This window comes from Cherax quadricarinatus, chromosome 16 (assembly GCF_038502225.1).
Source record: "Cherax quadricarinatus isolate ZL_2023a chromosome 16, ASM3850222v1, whole genome shotgun sequence".
NCBI classification, from domain to species: Eukaryota; Metazoa; Arthropoda; class Malacostraca; order Decapoda; family Parastacidae; genus Cherax; species Cherax quadricarinatus.
The window spans coordinates 37544457-37555610 of NC_091307.1; positions in this window are offsets into that span (position 1 = coordinate 37544457).

The window sequence follows — 11154 nt, forward strand, 5'->3', positions numbered from 1 at the left end:
GCGGTCGGAATTGTACGGTGGGTGGACAGGCAGGTGGGTGGGTGGACAGGCGGGCAGACGGGTGCGCATCGGTGAGTGAACGTTGGTGGGTGAACGGGAGAGCGGACTCTGGGTGGGTAGTACTGGTGGGAAGGTAGGTGGGTTTTATAATTGATTGGGTGGTTGGGCAAGTTGGTGGTCTGATGGGTGGGTCTTCGGGTGGTGGGTGGGTGGGCGTGCGTGGGGAGAAAGGGGACAGACTCCCTATCCAAATGCTGATGACCGCCATATGTTGCGGCGGGGTTATGACCGCTATCACTTGCTATAAAGTTTGATTGAGTGGGTAATAGCTTGGGCCTCTGAACCCCCACCCAAGACTTTATAAATCTTGCCAGTAAGTGCCAGGAAGGGGGTGGAGCTAGCAAATGTGGGGGGGGGGAGGGAAAGCTAAGGAATGAAGAGAAGACCTAAGGAAAAACGCGAGGGGCTAAGGAAAAAAGGGAGGGGTAGGGAAAAAAAGGGAGGTAAGAAAAAAGGGAGAAGGTAAGGGAAGAAAAATGTGCTTTCTTGGACTTTTAATAATTAGTAAGTTTATTCTGGCACAGGTACACATATGTACAATTATCAAGTACATAGTAACGTGTGTAAATTTCCTAGGATAATCCCCCAAAATTTATCAAAGTGACTTATTTCCACTGGGGGTCTTTGTAATATCTTATTATTTAAACCATAAAAGTTAAAACAGCTAATTGATTCAACTATTTGGAAATCCAAATATTTAAATTAGGTGGCGCATCCATATATATCATGTAAATCAACCGAAAACATTATAACACCACTCCTCTGTTCAAATGTGTTCACTTTGTGTTAACGGTGTTGTGTAGTATGTATATATATATATATATATATATATATATATATATATATATATATATATATATATATATATATATATATATATATATATACATATACCCTAGCAGCCTTATAAACAGGTTCCCTAGCCAAGCCTGGTCACGTACGTCCCCTTTGAACCAGCCAGGTAGGTCGTAGCCCTCTGTCTTGGAACTCGACTAAGCATAGCAGTGAGCAGACGAGACAGGCTGGGCTTTTCCACGACTAACAATAATATGCCGCCATAACAGAGTCTACAGTTGTTTCCTTCTAGCTTCACTCCATCTAAGAACACAACTAACAACAAAATGGCTTTTCATGATCATATTCCTGGGTGTACGAGCCTTAAGTGTCCAATAAAAATCTATTGGGTAATCTCTCTGCTCATAGAACCAACGATTTTCTATCTGTGACAAGTTTTATCTTATGAATTTTCAGGTATATTTCACAGTTGTGTACAATTTTCTGGCATATGTACTTTCACCTGCTAGTCCCTGGGCTGATCCATGGGCTAGTCCCTGGGCTGGTCCATGGGCTAGTCCCTGGGCTGGTCCATGGGCTAGTCCCTGGGCTGGTCCATGGGCTAGTCCCTGGGCTGGTCCATGGGCTGGTCCATGGGCTAGTCCCTGGGTTAGTCCTTGTATGCTGTTGTCAATATCTGATGGCACCTCACCTGCTCATCTTATAGAAAATTTATTGAAATCACTCGTGGTAGTGGCTATTTCTTCCCCCCAGATGGACGATATTACTGACCTTGTGGCTGTTGCTTGATTCCACTCCCATTTAGATGTTTAAAGGATACTGCCAGATTTCTTTAAAAGGCCACATGAAATATGTAAGTTCACATTCCGTCACATTGATGGTGCTTTGTATCAAGCTTTGTTTTGCTGGCTTCTTGATATAATCATTCTACAAATTGTCACGGTTCAATTTCAGTTTGCCATATTCTGTTGGACTGTCCAGCCTATCAGCGAGCACGCAGAATTTACCTCTGACGTCGTCACCGCTCTAACACTCTTAATTTATCTTCCCTCCTCGCTGACGGCCTCACCTTTGACACAGACTCCCTCTTTGACATTTTGACAGCAACAGATTTATTATATAGTCATTGATTATTCTTCCCTCAGCACTCCTCACCGCCCATACAATCTCTATCTCCTTTATACTCTTCACCCTTCTTTGTTTCAAATAAATCATATTATACAGTTCACACACCCTACCCAGCAGCGTTGTATGACCCTGGTGGGTTTAGCGCTAAGTTTTGATAATAATAATAATAATAATAATAATAATAATAATAATAATAATAATAATAATAATAATAATAACAATAATAATAATAATAATAATAGGCTCCTCCACTATTTCTCTACACCCGGTTCAGTAATATAAGAGTGGCTAACTTCTACCTATGATAGTATAGTAGAAATAGGTTAATTATGATGATACATCATTGCTAGACACAATTTAATGTACGACATGAAGACTATCACGAATATTATAACAAGGAGTAGGCTGATATATTACTGTGTTACAAGAGGTAGGCTGATATATTACTGTGTTACAAGAGGTAGGCTGATATATTACTGTGTTACAAGAGGTAGGCTGATATATTACTGTGTTACAAGAGGTAGGCTGATATATTACTGTGTTACAAGAGGTAGGCTGATATATTACTGTGTTACAAGAGGTAGGCTGATATATTACTGTGTTACAAGAGGTAGGCTGATATATTACTGTGTTACAAGAGGTAGGCTGATATATTACTGTGCTACAAGAGGTAGGCTGATATATTACTGCGTTACAAGAGGTAGCCTGATATATTACTGTGTTACAAGAGGTAGGCTGATATATTACTGTGTTACAAGAGGTAGCCTGATATATTACTGTATTACAAGAGGTACGCTGATATATTACTGTGCTACAAGAGGTAGGCTGATATATTACTGTGTTACAAGAGGTAGGCTGATATATTACTGTGCTACAAGAGGTAGGCTGATATATTACTGTGTTACAAGATATATTAGGCTAGTAGGCTGATATATTACTGTGCTACAAGAGGTAGGCTGATATATTACTGCGTTACAAGAGGTAGCCTGATATATTACTGTGTTACAAGAGGCAGGCTGATATATTACTGCGTTACAAGAGGTAGCCTGATATATTACTGTGCTACAAGAGGTAGGCTGATATATTACTGTGCTACAAGAGGTAGGCTGATATATTACTGTGTTACAAGAGGTAGGCTGATATATTACTGTGCTACAAGAGGTAGGCTGATATATTACTGTGTTACAAGAGGTAGGCTGATATATTACTGCGTTACAAGAGGTAGGCTGATATATTACTGTGCTACAAGAGGTAGGCTGATATATTACTGCGTTACAAGAGGTAGCCTGATATCTGATATATTACTGTGTTACAAGAGGCAGGCTGATATATTACTGCGTTACAAGAGGTAGCCTGATATATTACGGTGCTACAAGCGGTAGGCTGATATATTACTGTGTTACAAGAGGTAGGCTGATATATTACTGTGTTACAAGAGGTAGGCTCATATATATTACTGTGTTACAAGAGGTAGGCTGATATATTACTGTGCTACAAGAGGTAGGCTGATATATTACTGCGTTACAAGAGGTAGCCTGATATATTACTGTGTTACAAGAGGCAGGCTGATATATACAAGAGGTAGGCTGATATATTACTGTGCTACAAGAGGTAGGCTGATATATTACTGCGTTACAAGAGGTAGCCTGATATATTACTGTGCTACAAGAGGTAGGCTGATATATTACTGTGTTACAAGAGGTAGGCTGATATATTACTGTGTTACAAGAGGTAGGCTGTTATAGGCTATATATTACGTTACAAGAGGTACGCTGATATATTACTGCGTTACAAGAGGTACGCTGATATATTACTGCGTTACAGGTAGGCTGATATATTACTGGTACGCTGATATATTACTGCGTTACAGGCTCATATATATTAGAGGTACGCTGAGGTACGCTGATATATATTACAAGAGGTGTGTTACTGTGTTACAAGAGGTAGGCTGACATATTACTGCGTTACAAAAGGTAGGCTGATATTACTGCAATACAAGAGGTAGGCTGATATATTACTGCGTTACAAGAGGTACGCTGATATATTACTGCGTTACAAGAGGTAGGCTGATATATTACTGCGTTACAAGAGGTACGCTGATATATTACTGCGTTACAAGAGGTAGGCTGATATATTACTGCGTTACAAGAGGTAGGCTGACATATTACTGCGTTACAAAAGGTAGGCTGATATTACTGCAATACAAGAGGTAGGCTGATATATTACTGCGTTACAAGAGGTAGGCTGATATATTATTGCGTACAAGAGGTAGGCTGATATATTACTGCGTTACAAGAGGTAGGCTGATATATTACTGCGTTACAAGAGGTAGGCTGATATATTACTGTGTTACAAGAGGTAGGCTGATACATTACTGCTTTACAAGAGGTAGGCTGATATATTAATGTGTTACAAGAGGTAGGCTGATACATTACTGCGTTACAAGAGGTAGGCTGATACATTACTGCGTTACAAGAGGTAGGCTGATATATTAATGTGTTACAAGAGGTAGTCTGATACATTACTGCGTTACAAGAGGTAGTCTGATACATTACTGCGTTACAAGAGGTAGTCTGATACATTACTGCGTTACAAGAGGTAGTCTGATACATTACTGCGTTACAAGAGGTAGGCTGATACATTACTGCGTTACAAGAGGTAGTCTGATACAAGAGGTAGTCTGATACATTACTGCGTTACAAGAGGTAGTCTGATACATTACTGCGTTACAAGAGGTAGGTTGATACATTACTGCGTTACAAGAGGTAGTCTGATACATTACTGCGTTACAAGAGGTAGGCTGATACATTACTCCGTTACAAGAGGTAGGCTGATACATTACTGCGTTACAAGAGGTAGGCTGATACATTACTGCGTTACAAGAGGTAGGCTGATACATTACTGCGTTACAAGAGGTAGGCTGATACATTACTGCGTTACAAGAGGTAGGCTGATACATTACTGCGTTACAAAAGGTAGGCTGATAATTACTGTGTTACAAGAGGTATTACTGCGTTACAAGAGGTAGGCTGATGCATTACTGCGTTACAAGGGAGTAGGCTGATATATTACTGCGTTACAAGGGGTAGTCAGAGATATTATTGCGTTACAATGAGTAAACTGATATATTGTTGAGTTACAAGGGGTAGGTTGATGTAGTACTTCGTTACAAGGGGTAGGCTGATACTTTGCTGCGTTACAAGGGTGTGAGAGACAGGAGAAGAGACTTGATTATTCTTCTACCTTTCTTCCTTTCTCTTTCTCTCTCTCTCTCTCTCTCTCTCTCTCTCTCTCTCTCTCTCTCTCTCTCTCTCTCTCTCTCTCTCTCTCTCTCTCTCTCTCTCTCTCTCTCTCTCTCTCTCTCTCTCTCTCTCTCCCTTTCTCGGTCTCTCACTCGTGACTATAAAAATTGGTCTAAAATTTCCACTACGAATTTTAGGTTAGCTGTAAAAAGAAATGTCAGATAACGTATAAATACTTCCCGTCATAACAAAACAAATATCTGTATAGTATAAATTTTACTGTCAGCTTAATACAATGCCTGTCCGCTACCATCAACAATGCCACAACCCAGGCAGAAAATTCTCGGGGCTCTCCCCTCAGAATGAGGGGAGAACAATGCCAGCATTTTTGGTGTCCATACACCCATTCGCTAAGGAATTTCTCATCAAAGTATAATGGCACTTGTGGATGATACAAGGCACCTCTGGACCCTGTGATGCCACACACATCTTTGGAGACGTGAGGACACACATCTTCAGAGACGTGAAGAAACATCTAAAGAGACGTGAGGACACACATCTAATGAGACGTGAGGGCATACATAACTTAGGAGAGGTGAAGACACACATAACTTAGAAGAGGTGAGGTCACACACATAACTTAGGACTCACGAAATCGTAATGACAAGATTGCAAAGAAACCATACCACGGGCTTGGATAGAACCCGCGATCAGAGAGTCTCAAAACTCCAGACCGTCGCGTTAGCCTCTGGACCAGCTAGCCACAATATGATTCGTCCAACTAGGTATATTTCTACACCATAGGAAGGTTAGCATAGGCACCACTGTGACCACAAATGCAGGTTTTTACAGACGAATCTCCAGCCAGCGTGGCCGTGACGAACTCTAGCTCAAGTCCCCTCAAAGCCGTCAACATGACTCACGAAATCGTAATGACACGATTGCAAACAAATCATACCACGGGCGGGGATAGAACTCGCCCGTGGTATGGTTTGATAACTTAGGAAAGGTGAGGACGCACGCACATCATAGGAGAGGTGAGGACACAGGCACATCATAGGAGAGGTGAGGACACACACTCACACAACTTAGGAGAAGTGTGGACACACACACAACTTAAGAGAAGTGAGAACACACACACACGTAACTTAGGAGATGTGAAGACACCCACACAACTTAGGAGAGGTGAGGACACACACACACACACACACACAACTTAGGAGAAGTGAGGACACACACACAATATTGGAGAGGTGAGGACACACGCACAACTTAGGAGAGGTGAGGACACACACACCCACACAACTTAGGAGAAGTGAGGACACACACACAATATTGGAGAGGTGAGGACACACGCACAACTTAGGAGAGGTGAGGACACACACACAACTTAGGAGAGGTGAGGACACATACACATCTTAGGAGAGGTGAGAACACACACACAACTTAGGAGAGGTGAGCACACAACTTAGAGAGGTGAGAACACACCAGAGGGAACACACACCTTAGGAGGATGAGGACAACACACATCTTAGGAGAGGTGAGAACACACACACAACTTAGGAGAGATGAGGGCACACACACATCTTAGGAGAGGTGAGGACACACACACAACTTAGGAGAGGTGAGGACACACACACAACTTAGGAGAGGTGAGGACACACACAACTTAGGAGAGGTGAGGACACACACACAACTTAGGAGAGGTGAGGACACACACACAACTTAGGAGAGGTGAGGACACACGCAACTTAGGAGAGGAGGACACACGCACATCTTAGGAGAGGTGAGGACACACACACAACTTAAGAGAGGTGAGGACACACACACAACTTAGGAGAGGTGAGGACACACGCAACTTAGGAGAGGTGAGGACACACACACATCTTAGGAGAGGTGAGGACATACACACACCACTTAGGAGAGGTGATTACACACACACACACACACAACTTAGGAGAGGTGAGGACACACACACACATCTTAGGAGAGGTGAGGACACACACACACATCTCAGGAGAGGTGAGGACACACACGCAACTTAGGAGAGACGAGGACACACACGCATCTTAGGAGAAGTGAGGACACACACAAATCTTAGGAGAGGTGAGGATACACACACATCTTAGGAGAGGTGAGGACACACACACATCTTAGGAGAGGTGAGGACACACACACATCTTAGGAGAGGTGAGGACACACACACATCTTAGGAGAGGTGAGGACACACACACATCTTAGGAGAGGCGAGGACACACACACACAACTTAGGCGAGGACACACACACACAACTAAGGAGAGGTGAGGAGACCAACATTTTAAGAGGTATGCTGAGGTTGTTGACACAAACAATGCTGGGAGAGAACTCACTGTTATTCGTGTGATTCTTCTGTTAACTTTAGTTATCATTGTATTAATTAAAGTAGTTGTTAGCAACCAGGTTACATGTCTCTCTCCCTCTCTCTCTCTCTCTCTCTCTCTCTCTCTCTCTCTCTCTCTCTCTCTCTCTCTCTCTCTCTATCTCTCTCTCTCTCTCTCCTCTCTCTCTCTCTCTCTCTCTCTCTCTCTCTCTCTATCTCTCTCTCTCTCTCTCTCTCTCTCTCTCTCTCTCTCTCTCTCTCTCTCTCTCTCTCTCTCTCTCTCTCTCTCTCTCTCTCTCACTCTCTCTCTCTCTCTCTCTCTCTCTCTCTCTCTCTCTCTCTCTCTCTCTCTCTCTCTCTCTCTCTCTCTTTTTCCTCCATTACCACTTCCCTTCTTACCTTAGCCTCCCTCCTCTCCATCTACATCTCTAAATCCCTCCCTCCCTCCCTCTGTTTACATCTCAGGTTCTCTACTTCTTCCCTTATTCACCTTCCTTCTCTCTATTTCCTTTCCCTCCATCTCTTCTCACCTGCTCCTCCTCCTCTTTCCTCTCTCCCTCCGTCTACACCCCACCTTCCAGCTGCTCTCTAAACATGAGTGACTATTGTGAGACTTGGAATATATACATAAAAATCCTTATTAGTGAAAAAGAGTATATGAAAAGGGAATATTTCTGCCGAGGCAGCCAGCAACACCACAGGTAAACACGTTAAGACACTAAATGAATTTCGGGCGCTGCGAGATTCGACAAAGGTATCTCCGTATTGCGTAACCTCAGTCCCCTGTACCTCAATCTACGCGAGAAAGATTAGTGTAGAGTGCGGCATAAGTTCCTAATGCAGTTTAGTATTAGTTTTGAAGTGTATTAGGTTTGACTGTTACAAATTATCATGTAAACACTAATCCATGTGATAATTTGTAATTTGTACTCTCCTGGGCTCACGAACAAGCAGCACTTAATGGGTACTCTCCTGGGCCCACGAACAAGCAGCACTTAATGGGTACTCTCCTGGGCCCACGAACAAGCAGCACTTAATGGGTACTCTCCTGGGCCCACGAACAAGCAGCACTTAATGGGTACTCTCCTGGGCTCACGAACAAGCAGCACTTAATAGGTACTCTCCTGGGCCCACGAACAAGCAGCACTTAATGGGTACTCTCCTGGGCTCACGAACAAGCAGCACTTAATGGGTACTCTCCTGGGCTCACGAACAAGCAGTACTTAATGGGTACTCTCCTGGGCCCACGAACAAGCAGCACTTAATGGGTACTTTCCAGGGCCCTCGTAAAAGCAGTACTTAATGGGTTCTCTCTTGGGCCTACGAACAAGCAGCACTTAATAGGTACTCTCCTGGGTTTACGAACAAGCAGCACTTACTGGGTTCTCTCCTGGACCCACGAATAAACAGCACTTAATGGGTTGTCTCCTGGGCCCACTAACAAGCAGCACTTAATGGATGCTCTCCTGGGCCTAATACGTAACGCAGCGCTTAATGGTTCTCCGCCCACCAACAAGCAGCACCTTAATGGATGCCTCCTGACCCACGAACAAGCAGCTCTTAATGGGTACCTCCTACCCACTAACAAGCAGCACTTAAGGATACTCTCCTGGCCCACGAACAAGCAGCACTTAATGGGTTGTCTCCTGGGCCCACGAACAAGCAGCACTTAATGGGTACTCTCCTGGGCCCACGAACAAGCAGCACTTAATGGGTACTCTCCTGGGCCCACGAAGAAGCAGCACTTAATGGGTTCTCTCCTGCCCCACTAACAAGCAGCACTTAATGGGTTGTCTCCTGGGCCCACGAACAAGCAGCACTTAATGGGTACTCTCCTGGGCCCACGAACAAGCAGCACTTAATGGGTTCTCTCCTGGCCCCCTAACAAGCAGCACTTAAGGGATACTCTCCTGGACTCACGAACAAGCAGCACTTAATGGGTTCTTTCCTGGGCCCATGAACAAGCAGCACTTAATGGGTTGTCTCCTGGGCCCAAGAACAAGCAGCACTTAATGGGTACTCTCCTGGGCCCACGAACAAGCAGCACTTAATGGGTACTCTCCTGGGCCCATGAACAAGCAACACTTAATGGGTTGTCTCCTGGGCCCACGAACAAGCAGCACTTAAGGGATACTCTCCTGGGCCCACGAACAAGCAGCACTTAAGGGATACTCTCCTGGGCCCACGAACAAGCAGCACTTAAGGGATACTCTCCTGGGCCCACGAACAAGCAGCACTTAATGGGTTGTCTCCTGGGCCCACGAACAAGCAGCACTTAATGGGTTGTCTCCTGGGCCCACGAACAAGCAGCACTTAATGGGTACTCTCCTGGGCCCACGAACAAGCAGCACTTAAGGGATACTCTCCTGGGCTCACGAACAAGCAGCACTTAAGGGATACTCTCCTGGGCCCACAAACAAGCAGCACTTAAGGGATACTCTCCTGGGCCCACGAAAAAGCAGCACTTAATGGGTTGTCTCCTGGGCCCACGAACAAGCAGCACTTAAGGGATACTCTCCTGGGCCCACGAACAAGCAGCACTTAATGGGTACTCTCCTGGGCCCACGAACAAGCAGCACTTAAGGGATACTCTCCTGGACCCACGAACAAGCAGCGCTTAATGGGTTCTCTCCTGGCCCACTAACAAGCAGCACTTAATGGGTTCTCTCCTGGGCCCATTAACAAGCAGCACTTAAGGGATACTCTCCTGGGCCCACGAACAAGCAGCACTTAATGGGTACTCTCCTGGGCCCACGAACAAGCAGCACTTAAGGGATACTCTCCTGGGCCCACGAACAAGCAGCGCTTAAGGGATACTCTCCTGGGCCCACGAACAAGCAGCACTTAAGGGATACTCTCCTGGACCCACGAACAAGCAGCGCTTAATGGGTTCTCTCCTGGCCCACTAACAATCAGCACTTAATGGGTACTCTCCTGGCCCACTAACAAGCAGCACTTAATGGGTTCTCTCCTTGCCCACTAACAAGCAGCACTTAAGGGATACTCTCCTGGACCCACGAACAAGCAGCGCTTAATGGGTTATCTCCTGGCCCACTAACAAGCAGCACTTAATGGGTTGTCTCCTGGGCCCACGAACAAGCAGCACTTAAGGGATACTCTCCTGGGCCCACGAACAAGCAGCACTTAATGGGTTCTCTCCTGGGCCCACTAACAAGCAGCACTTAAGGGATACTCTCCTCTGCCCACGAACAAGCAGCGCTTAAGGGATACTTTCCTGGCCCACGAACAAGCAGCACTTAAGGGATACTCTCCTGGACCCACGAACAAGCAGCGCTTAATGGGTTCTCTCCTGGCCCACTAACAAGCAGCACTTAATGGGTTCTCTCCTGGGCCCATTAACAAGCAGCACTTAAGGGATACTCTCCTGGGCCCACGAACAAGCAGCACTTAAGGGATACTCTCCTGGGCCCACGAACAAGCAGCACTTAATGGGGTTAAGATGCCTCGACCATTATATATTGAAGATGTTCAGAAGACGAAATATTTTAACTTATTCCACTGGAATAGAAAGTCCCGCTATTTTACACATATAATTTAACGCTATTTTA